The sequence below is a fragment of the Trichosurus vulpecula genome, chromosome 9, assembly GCF_011100635.1.
Source record: "Trichosurus vulpecula isolate mTriVul1 chromosome 9, mTriVul1.pri, whole genome shotgun sequence".
Classification (NCBI taxonomy): domain Eukaryota; kingdom Metazoa; phylum Chordata; class Mammalia; order Diprotodontia; family Phalangeridae; genus Trichosurus; species Trichosurus vulpecula.
In genome coordinates, this window is record NC_050581.1 from 5,109,763 (window position 1) to 5,122,353 (window position 12,591).

Sequence of the window (12,591 nt, forward strand, 5' to 3'; positions counted from 1 at the left end):
AGGGAGGGCTGAACAAAACCAGAAATGTCCCTGTTAGAAAGAACTCTACCTTTGGGAAAGATAGAACACCTAAGGTTTAAAAGAAAATTCCAGCACTTGCTAGTTGTAAGACCTTGCCCAAGTCACTAGACCTCCTTGAGCAATTTTTCCTCATGAGGGAAACAGAAATGATCATCTCTACCAGACCCAACTCACAGGGTGGCTGTGAGGGAAGCACTTGGCAAATTAACCACAAGGTCTATAGGAATGTAAGCTGTGTATCATAGTGCTATTAATATCACAAATCTGGTCTCAGACACTGACAAGCTGTGTGACCCTGAGAAAGTCACTTAACCCTGTTTGCCTCAGTTCCTTATGTGCAAAATGAGCCGAAGGGGAAATGGCAAACCACTCCAGTATCTTTGTCAAGAAAACCCTAAATGGGGTCACAAAGAGTCAATCAGGACTGAAAAGGACTGAACAACAGTCAGCGTAAGGGAGGTTTAGGCAAATAAGATTCCTGCCTCTGCTTGCACCAACATTAAAAGTCCCCCACCTTATTCCTCTCACAGAAGGAGCTGAACAGATCTCTAGAGATGAATGGTGGAGCTATAAGGCCCTTCCTCCTGATAAAGATCAATTCTAATCAGATTGCTTTTGCCTTGAAGGTCCTGAGATAAAGGTTGTTATTTCTCAGCTTCCAAAGAAAGATGCGCTATAATAATGAAATATGCCTCTTCCGCCTAGCTATTCAAAGGTTGGGGGGGGAGCAGGAAGCAGTCACTTTTAAGGGCAAGTTGGCCAAGGATTTCTATTCTTATCTTTGAAAAGCCCCACAACCTCATAGGAGATTTGGGGAAATGTTGTAGCAAGAGACAACACTTGCAAAGGTTTGTTTCCTTTGAACCTATGAACTAGAGGCTTTTATCCAACATCCTGCCCTTTGAACGAAGCCCACTCACTCAGTTTTCTAACAGCAAACAATAAATAGCACCAGCCTGTGAGACTGGAAGTGGGAATAAGGGATGGTTAGCGCCCCACCACTGCCCTCTGACTTCAAAGCAGACTTGGAAGAAAGCTACTCCTCCTTAAGGAGGGAATTTTAGGAAAGACCTCTCTAAGGAAGCCAGAGAAAGTTCAAGGAGGAAAAAAATCCACTTGTCATTGCCTGGGCTGTACTCAGTGGAGGTAAAGTGAGCTAATGAGCAGCCTTGCTGCAAATGTCCCAACAAAATTTGAATAATATCCTATCAGTTATGTTTTTACTATTTATTATTCCTTTTCCTTTGTGGGAATAAAACTACCTGTTCTATAACTGATTATGCTTGTACTCTGTGGGGACCTTTTTTACTTTCTTTTTTTTTTTAACCACCTAAACCAGAACTCCTTGCACTAGCCCAAAATAGATCTGTTGCTCAGGAATCTGAGGTGGAAGTGGTATTGAAGCGTTGGGGAGCCTAGTTCCTCTACTGAGGAGACAAGCAAGTCCAGAGCAGTGAACCCAGGGCAAACCACACGGGTGGGTATAGGGCAGAGATTGGTGAAGGTTGCCAGCCCCTGTGGCTTCAGCCTATTTGTCCTGGGCAAGCTACTGGGATAAATTTGGATAACCAGTACCTAGCAATTGATTAATAAATTTGTATCAAAGTGAATCAAATCAAGTGATTTTTTGCCAAATGGGCTGCCAATTTCCTCAAAATTTTCCAGGGTCTCAGCAACCACAACTTCCCCTAATGGCCTGCCCTTTGGAAACTATTGCCTCTGAAAGACTGAAAGGTTTCTCCCACCCCCAAGCATTTACTGGGTTCCTTTTCAAAGAGGGAGGGGTGGTACTTTCTGCTGCTTTGAAGCAGGCTTCCTCAAAGAGAGGCCTTCCTTAAGATTCCCTTCCCCTAAAGACAGAGTAGTGGAAAGAGCAGAGAAACCACGAGAGTGAGATACGTATAAACTAGAACCTCAACAATTTAAAAGTTATTCAAAAAGCACCTTGTACGGAACTTTAAAGACAGTATATGAGAGGTTCTTTAAACACTGAGGGAGGAAGCTAGGGAAAAAGATAACGCCAGAGGGTGGAGAAAGAAGAGAGTGAAAAGACTGCAAGGATGTTTTTAGAATGACATCTTTATATCTACCTTCAATTTGCTAAGAGAAATTCTCACTCCCAATCCAGGTTGGAAGACCTAAAACAGAGGTATGAATACATGATAGCTCTAGAACTAAATAAGGAAGGATGTCTAAATCTCTCACTGGAACCTGCACTGAGGTCGGCAGGAAATCCCAAATGACATTCATTGTCCAGAACCCAAACTGCCCATTATAATATTGCACTATGCACTAATAACAGGCAATAATCACTATGCAGGAGGACTAGAAGGTTCCAGGTGGGGCCCCTGTTTATAAGGACAACACCAACAGGGGCTGAGAGCCTTGGCCTGAATTTCATCTCCGTACTGGGCAGACTAGTGGCATCAGCAATAGGATAGGCTCCCACAAGGCTTAAACACACCTTCCATTTGGAGAGAAAGGCAACACGGTTCCTACAAAGGTAAATCATGGCTGATTAGTTTGTTTGAGGGGAGGATTCTAAATTAGGGATGAAGAAGTAACTAATAGATTTCATTTATTTAAAATTTCAAACAAGCTTTTTATACCAGTCCCAACATTTAGAAGGATCTAAGTTGGTTTGACATATGGAAGAGAACTAGAAGGAAGCAGCTGTGGGGTAGTGGAAACGATGTAGGCATTGGAACCAGGGTTCAAATCCTGGCTCTGTTGTTACCACCCATTTGACTTTAGGCAAATAACATCCTCTCTGGGCCTCAGTTTACCTAAAATAAAAGGGTTATACTGCATTCTATCATCTACTATAGCTCCAAAACTATGAAATCAAAGGACCAAATCTTAGCTCTGCCACTTCTTGCCTATTTGACCTTGGGTAAGTCATTTATTCATTTATAGCCCTCAGTTTACTCATCTGTAATATTAGAGGATTGAGCTCAACAATCATCATCTCTAAGGAATCATTTAAGATCTAATTTAAGAAAAATTTTCCACTTCCTTTAAGAAGATTTAAAATGATACAAAAGGACAGCCTGTCAGAGCATACCTGAGTTTGATAAAATGACTTTCGGTGTTCTTGACTCAATGCAGTTTTTTAAATTTAATTTCATTTTTTCCAAATAACAGGTATTTATCTTCTCTCCCTCCCTACCTCACCCAAACTAAAAAACAAAAACAAAACCCTTATAGCAAATATGCATAATCAAGAAAAACAAATTCCTACACTGGTATTTCCAAAAAGATGTTTAATTATGCGTCCAGAGTCCATCATCTTTGTCAGGAGGAAAGTTTTTCCTCTGGCATCATGGTTGCTTATTGTCCTGACCAAAGCTCTCCAGGCTTTTCAAAGTTGTCTTTACAATCTTGTCATTATATAAATCATTCTCCTGGTCCAATTCATTTCATTCTGCATCAATTCATGCAAGACTTCACTGATTTCCCTGAAACCATCCCTTTAATCACTTCTTAAGGCACAGTAGTATCCAATGACATGCATATACCATGATTTGTTCAGCCATTCCCCCAACTGAGGAGTTAATGCAGCTTCCCTGCCCCTTCTGCCAATCTCAAAACTGAGTTCTCCAATCCCCACTGTTCTGGTCTCTGATCCCTAAATATTCCATCAAGCCTGCACCTCAAAACCTCCAACTTATGCTTTCTTCTCTGGTGTATCAACTCCATTCTCACTGTCTCCCTAGTGCAAACCAAGGCCCATACTCTTGACAACCCTAGCGGCTTCTCTCTGATTTGGATTCTCACATTTCCCAATTTCCACAACAGAGTTGCCCTCCATCTGCAGGTAGCTGTGCGGTTAATCCTCTGATAGCTGAATGGGACACCTTTAATGAGTTTTTACACAAAGACTATTTTTTCAAAATTGAGTCACCATGAGGTTGGGGAGACTTGTTTGTCATGGTTAGGGAAGGGATCAATACTAGGACTCTTACATAAGATTTTTATACATGATCTGGAGGAGTGAATATGCAGTGACATCTCCAAGTTTGCAGATGACTCTGAGCTCTTCTGGGTGGTGAAATGCCAAGCCAATGTGGATATGCTGTAGGAAGAACTCATAAGGATGTATGAGTAGGAAGGAGAATGACAGACGAGATTGAGTGTGGGTAAATGTACCGTACTGCATGTAGGGGAAAATAATCTGAACTGTACTTATGTGATGACTGAATCAGAGCTTTCACTAATGACCCAGGAAATAGGCAAAGGACTCACTGTACAGAAAAATGATTGCAGCTGCTTGGAGGAGACACTTGATTTTCAATTCAGTTCAGGACAACAAACACTTTCATTTACGGGAAATCAGAGAAAACTTCATGGAGGAGATGATACTAAGATTAATTTCGAGGAAAGGAAATAATTTCATCACTAGAAGACTATGGCTATAGAGAATAGTGTTCATTCCAGGTGTGGAAAAACATCATGGACCTAGTCATTGAGAAAGGAAAAAGTGAGATAAGAATGAGGGATGGAGTAGTCCTATTTGACTAGACTGAAGAGTATATGGAAGGAAGAAATGAGAGATAAGGCTAGACAGATTGGCTAGAATGCCCTTTTCTATTTCTGCGCCTTCTGCCTAGCTAACTGCTTTGTTCATGGGTCCCGTAGAGCCTCATGAACCGCAAGACCCCAAATAGATAAGGAGCTATTTTTAAAATGCGTATAGACTTGTGTTCCATAATCCAGAGCCAAATATCTGCTATTCGTGACTTGGAATAGCATGGTCACATCAGGTAAGAAGGAATGAGAATAGTAAATGCTTGCTAAGCAATTACTGTGTGCAAAGTCCTTGAGCAGACACTGTGAGAGATGTAAAGATGAAGACCTAGTCCCTGTTCCCAGAAAGCTTACAGTCTAGTAGTGAGGAAAGAAGAAGAAGAAGAAGAAGAAGAAGAAGAAGAAGAAGAGAAAATAAGAGAGAAGAAGAAGAGGAAGAAAGAAGAAGAGAAGGAAGAAGAAGAAAAGGAAGAAGAAAGAAGAAGAAGAAGAAGAAGAAGAGAGAGAAGAAGAAGAAGAGAAGAAGAAGAGAAGAAGAAGAAGAAGAGAAGAAGAAGAAGAAGTACCTTTGTGTACACTATATGCCAGAGTGCAGAGGTGTCAAACGCACTCAGGCAATACTCTCTGGTGCTGCTAGAACCAGATTAAAAGGTAATCAGAGGCAGCAGAGCCAAGATGGCAGATTAGATGCAGCAACTCAGCTGAAGTCTCTCAACATTCTCTTCCAAATAACTTTAAAATAATGCCTCAAATCAAATTTTGGAGTGGCAGAACCAACAAAAAGTCAGAGTGAGACATTTTTCCTGCCTAAGAAACCTTAAGAGGCCTGAAGGAGAGGTCAGGGTGGAGGTCTGTCTGGAGTGAACACACACTCGCGCGCGCGCACGCACACACACACACACACACACACACACACAGCAGTAGCAACAACAGCCACAGTGACTGTGACAGCATTTTCCAGAGCTCTCAGTCAGAGATGGTAAGGGGGGCTGGACAACTGGTCAGAAGAGATTACAGGGGACCCATTGCTAACACTGGATACAGCTGGTGCTAATTGGCAACTCTATTGCCCATTCACAGTTTGGGGTCACAGTGTCAGGGCAAAGAGGAGCATTTGTAGTCAGTCACAAGGGAGCAGGGAACCTGGTCACAGTTCCAGTGCCAGGAGGAGTGCTAGTGCTTGTAGCTTCAGGGGAGCAGGGGCCCTTCCTGGGTAAAGACCACAATACAGACCAGGATAGCAGTGTTACCCTGATCTCCCCAGATCATACCACCTTGGAAGCACTGAAAACTTCCAGACCCCAGAACTAGCTCTGAAAACAGCAGCATGAAAAGTCTGAAGCTTAGGACAGTACTTTCCCACTCCCAGGTGAGCAAAGCCCAACTACAACATAAAGTTCAAAGTCAAGAAATAGGGTGGGGAAAAATTGAGCAACAAAAAAAAATAACTTGACCATAAAAGGCTACTATGGCAGCAGGGAAGACAATGTGAACCGTCTCATCAGAAAATAATGAAAATAGATGGAGGAGAGATAATTTAAGAATTACTGGACTACCTGAAGGTCATGATCCCAAAAAAAGAGCCTATTTCAAAAATTATAAAGAAAAAACACCCCAATATCTTATATCCAGAGGGTGAAATAGAAATTGAAAGACTCCTCTAATCACCTCCTGGAAGAACTCCCAAAATGAGAACTTCCAGGAACATTATAGCCATATTCCAGAGCTCCCAGGTCAAGGAGAAAATGTCAAGCAGCCAGAAAGAAACAAAGTATTGTAAAGTCAAGTTAGGAACACACAAGATTTATCAGCTTCCACATTAAAGAAGCAGAGGGCTTGGAATATGATATTCCAATAGGCAAAAGATACTGGGTTACAATGAAGAATAACCTACCTAGCAAAACTGACATAATCCTTCACGGGAGAAAAATGGGTATTTAATGAATAGAGGACTTCCAAGCATCCCTGATGAAAAGACCTGAATGAACAAAAATTTTGACATTCAGACAAAAGGTTCAAGAGAAGCATAAAAAGGTAAACATGAAAGAGTAATCATACGGAACTCAATAAAGTTAAACTGTTTACGTTCCTATATGGGAAGATGATGCATGTAGTTCCTAAGAACTTTATCATGATTAAAGCTGTTAGGAGTCTACATAGACAAAAGGCATAGGTGCAAGTTGATTATGTTGAGATGATCTCAAAAATTAAAAAAGTAGGGGTGAGAAAGAGGGATGCACTGAAAAAAGGAGAAAAGGAAAAGTAGAATAGGGACAATATCTCACTCAAAGAGGTATGCAAGGAAGAACTTTTATAGTGGAGGGGGAAATGGGGTGTGGGGTGACAGGCAATGCTAAACCTCACTCTCATCAGAACTGGTTCAAAGAGGGAAGGATATATATACACACTCAGGAATAGAAATCTACCTTACGCAAAAGGGAAATAGGAAGGGAGGGAGGTGAAAGATATGGAGGACGAAGATAATAATAAAAGAGAGGGTAGATTAAGGGAGGCAGTGATCCAAAGCAAAATAGAGTTGAGGAGGGACAGGATAAAAAGAGAGAGAGAAGGATAAGCCAAGGAAACTAGGTTGAAGGAAACACAGTTGGTAATTATAACCCTGAATGTAAATGGGATGAGCTCACCCATAAAACAGAAGATAAAAGAATGGATTAGAAACAAGAATCCAATAATATGTTGTTTACAACAGACACACATAGAGTTAAAATAAAGGGCTGGAGCAGAATCTATTATTCTTCAGCTGAAGTAAAAAAAATCAAGGGTAGCAATCATGATCTCAGACAAAGCAAAAGCAAAAATAGGCCTAATTAAAAGAGATAATCAGGGAAACTACATTTTGCTAAGAGCTACCATAGACAATGAAGTAATATCAAAAAAAATCATATTAAATTTCTCTGATAAAGGCTTCATTTCACAAATATAGGGAACTGAGTAAAATTTCTAAAATAAGAACTATTCCCCAGTTGATAAATGGTCAAAGGATATGAACAGTCAGTTTTCAGAAGTCAAAGCTATCTCTAATAATATGGGGTAAAAAATGCTCTAAACCACTATTGATTAGAGAAAAACAAATTAAAACAACTCTGAGGTATCACCTTATACCTATCAGAAATGACAAATGGTAGAAGGGATGAGAGAAAATAGATACACTATAAACTGTTGGTAGAGTTGTGAATTGGTCCAGTCATTCTGGAGAACAATTTGAAATATGCCTAAGGGCTATAAAACTGTGCATACCCTTTGATCCAGCAATACTACTACAAGATCTGTACCCCAAAGAGATCAAAAAAAAGGAAAAGGCCTATATACAAAAATATTTACAGTAGATCTTTTTGTGGTAGCAAAGAACTGGAAATTGAGGAATAAATTGGGGAATGACTGAACAAGTTGTAGCATATGATTGCAATGGAGTATTATTGCACTAGGTGGTGCAGTGGATAGAGTACCGGGGCTGGAGTCAAGAGAACCTGAGTTCAAATCCAGCCTTAGACACTAACTTTGACCTTGAGCAAAGTCACTTAGCCCCTATTTGCCTCAGTTCCTCATCTGTAAAACGGGGACACACTGGAAAAAGAAATAGCAAAGTGCTCTAGTATCTTTGCCAAAAGACCCCAGGGACAATATCCATGGAGTGACATAGAGTCAGACATGACTGAATGACTGAACAACAACTATTGTGCTATAATCCCCTATATGTGGGTGGGGGTAAGTTCAGAAAACCATGAGAAGACCTGTATAAACTGCTGCAAAGTGAAATGAGAAGAAGCAGGAAATCATTGTGCACAGTGATAGCAATATTGTAATGATGACCAACTGTGAACAAACAGCTTGGCTGCTCTGATAATACAATGAGCCAAGACGATTCCAAAGGATTCATGATGAAAAAATGTTATAAACTCCCAGAGAGAGAGAGCTGATAAATTCCAAGTGCAAATTGAAGTATAATTTTCTCACTTTTCTTTGACAATATAGCTAATATAGAAATATAAATAATTTTGCATGAAAAAATATAATTGGAAAATATTAACAAAATAACTGAAATACAATAGAACACATATAACCTTAACATGTGATTTTTTACATCACTATGTGGCTGGCATGTACAGTTTAATGGTTGCATTTCTTTGATTTTGACAGCACTGGCATAGTGGATAAAGAGCCACCTCTGGAGTTAAAAAGATCAAGGTTCAAGTCCTGCCACTAAACATATTGTCCAGGGAGGACTATGAGCTAGTCACTTGATTTCCTAGTGCTCTCAAGCCATCCTCTACCATTATAAATTATAGATGAGTTCCAAAGGTGAGAGTATTCCCCTCTGGCAGATACAATGTGAGGTCTAAACCAGGAGTGCTTTAATGTTTTCAAATGTTTTCCTCATAACCACCGTGTAAATGAGAGATTTCCCATGCTATTCTCCATTAAACCAATAAGGAAAATGAGGTTCATAGAGGTTACTGATTTAGCCATATGTCTAGGAAGCGACAGGGCCATGACTCAAATTTACATTTCCTGACTCAACTCTTTGCATGACATAGTGTTCACTTTAATAGAAAGTAGAATGAAATCGGTTAAGAGAGATAGAAACGATGGCCTATGAAGGTTTAGACATTATCTCCAGCTGGTAGAATCAAGGAATACTTCACAGTGTTCACAATTTTTATAAATTTAGGGATCATACCTTATTTTTCCTAATGTAACACCCTTCACATAGGAAGGGTTCAGCAAATGTTGCGTGCCAAGGGAATAAAGTAAGTGGCTGAGCTTTAAAGGATAGATAGGACTTTGTGAAAGGAAGATAGAAAATCTGTGTAAAGGCAAGGAAGGGGTGGAAAGGGGGGTGGAGGAAGCACAGTGCCCATGTGAGGAATGGTGAGTAATCCAGTTTGACTAATACAGGAGTGCATGAATAGTTAGAGTGAGAGATAAGGCTGAATGGGTAGGTTGGGACTAAGTTGTAAGGAATTTGTAATACCAGCCAAAAAAGCCTGGAATTTATCCTGATGACACTGAAACCTGTTCAGTAAAGAAGCAATATGATCAGAGAAAGCTAGGTGGCACAGTGGATAGAGCGCTGGGTCTGGAGTCAGGAAGACCTGAGTTCAAATCCAGCCTCAAGATACTTCCTAGCTGTGTGACCTTGGACAAGTCACTAAAGCCTGTTTGCCTCAGTTTCCTCATCTGTAAAATGAGCTGAAGAAGGAAATGGCAACCACTCCAGCATCTTTGCCAAAACCAAAAACAAAAGAATACTACAATAGTTGATTTAGAAAGTGAAGAGGGCTGGACAAGAGTAGTGGAAAGGGAAAGAAATAGATTTGAAAACTGAAGTACCTGGCAACTGATTCAATGTGAGGGGTGAGGGGAGGGTGGAGTTAAAGATAATTCCAATATTTCAAGCCTAGGTGACTAGGAGATGCTACTACCTTTCTAATGTAACTTTGTGACCTGAGTTGGGGTTTTCTTGGCAAACATACTGGAGCAGTTTGCCAGTTCCTTCTCCAGTTCATTTTACGGATGAGGAAACTGAGGCAAACAGGATCAAGTGACTTGCGCAGGGGCACATAGGTAGTAAGTATCAGAGGTCACAATTAAATTCAGGTCTTCCTGACTCTGGGCCTGGCGTTCTATCTACTGTACCAACCAGCTGTCCTGTATCTGTGAGTACATATGTGAGTACTCCTTGATGGACAGCTAGCGTTATGGGCTAGCTCCTTGGAAGTAGCTAGGGAGTGCAGTAGAAAGAACTCAGGACCCCTGGAGTCAGGAGACTCTATGTTCAGTGGTGGAATTCAAATAAATTAACAACTGGTTCATGGAACCAAGGCGCCGCAGCCATGCTGATGCGGCAGGCGCAGGGCCCACCCCCGCTAGCAACCAGCTTGCAGAACTCAACCTAAAATTGGGTACCGGTTCTGCCAAACTGATGCAAACTGGCTGAATCCCACCACTGCTTTGTTCAAATACAGCCTCAAACACTTACTAGCTGTGTGACCCTGAGTAAGTCACTTAACTACTGCCTGCCTCAGTTTTTGTAAAATGGGGAATTATAATAGCAATTGCCTCGAAGGGATGTTGGGATGATAAAAATGAGATATTCACAAAGCACTTCACCAGCCTTGAAATGCTAATAATGACAATGACCACGATTATGATGTCATCAGGGACTGTTTCATTTTTGTCTTTGTGGCCCCATTGCCTAGCACATAGTAGGCACTTATTAAATGCTTGTTGGCTCAAATACAAAGAACAGTGATAGGAGGTTTTGTTTTTCTTTTCAATCTGCATTGTGCAGAGGAGAAATCCCAAATCCCAGCCCATGGGCCATGCTGACCTGATTACAGCCCTACAAGGAAAATTTATTCAGTCCTCTGCTCTTTTGTTCAAAGGACTACATAATCAGATGGACAAATCTTTGGGAAGAGAAACAAGGGTTTACTAGTAGGTGCAAACAGACAAGCAGCATTAATACAAACATGCAGTATGGGTGGGAGAGGTCTAGAAGAAAGGGTGTGTGAGGTGTCAAACAAAGGCAGATTTGTGGAATATGAAATGAGACGCTGCTTATCATTGGCTTCATATCTTTTGGAAATTAATTCCAGGGTCTTGAATGCTTTCTAATACAGTCCATGTGGGAGGCACTCTCAAGGTAAGCAGTTTTTTCCTGTTATTATGTAACAAGGATGTGCCAGAGGCCAGAACAGGAGGCTCAGTGAAAATGGATTTTGCCATTTTTCTAAGAGGCTAACAGGAGCCTTCAGGTTTAAAAGAAAATCCTGATGAAACATCTTTCTTCTGCCCTGGAATTCCTCTTGTGACCAGAATGCCAACTTCATCTTGCGTTGGCTATGTAGGACACCAATTCAAGAAATGAATCTTTCAAAAAGAGACAGTTCTTTTAGGGTAAGAGACTTCTAAGCTAAAGAGTTTACAATCTGATCCAAGAAATGTTTACTGAGTGCATACTTTGTGCAAAGTCCTAACCCTCCAGGAGCTCACAGTAGACTTGGGAAGGAGGGTAAATCATGCAAACAAATAACTCTAGCGAAAGTTAGGTGATCAGTACATTGGAGAGATCAAACAGAGTGACCCAAGAGATCCAACAAGAAAAAGGTCACTGCTACATGAAGGCCATAAGGTGGTGGCAGCTGAGCTGGATCTGGGCTGGGAAGAAACCAAAGGATGTTGGTAGAGAAGGGGATGGCTGTGGGGGAAGAAATGGAAATCACAGATATGAACCAAGGCATATCCAAAAGCACACGTTGGAAAGGGTAGGATAAGATCTGGGAAGAGTGAGGACATTCCAATTTAAATGGAATATGGAATGCATGAGAGAAATATCGTGAAATAAGACTGAATAGTTGTGTGAAGCCAAATTATGGGACCTTGAAAGCTAACAAGTTCCCATTCATTTGGTGAGCAGAAGGGAGCCATGAAAGTTTTCAGACAGGTGTTAGCAACAGAACAAAATAACAAGGAAATTGCAAGACAGAATATCGGGCTTTTATTGCTATTCTGATTGCTATCTGTAAAGGGTGTGGGGGGAGGGGAGGAAAATTATGGTGTAATAGAAAGTGTCCTAGATTGGAGTCAGAAGACCTCAGTTCAGCTTCTAAATACGCTGTATGACCTTGGGCAAGTCATTGAACCCTTCTGTGCCTCAATTTCATCATCTGTAAAATGAAGGTTGTACTAGAAACCTCCAAGGTCACTCCCAGCTACAATGCTCCTAACAGATTTTTTGTTTTCTATTCACTTCGTCCCGAGTGTGACATTTCTCCTTGGAGATGAATCCTTCGTCGTCAACAGGACAGGAGAGCCGGCTCAATGACAGTTCATGGGGGAAAGACTTGGGGGCTGTTGTGTACTGACTACAAGCTCCCAGTGAGTCCGTAGTATCCCATGACTGCCAAGAAAGTCAGTGCAGCCTCGGGCTGCCTAAATTAAAGCCCAGTGTTCAGGACGGCAGGGCCCACGGTACTCTGACTGGTCAGACCGCATCTGTGTTTGTTCAGTTTTGGACGC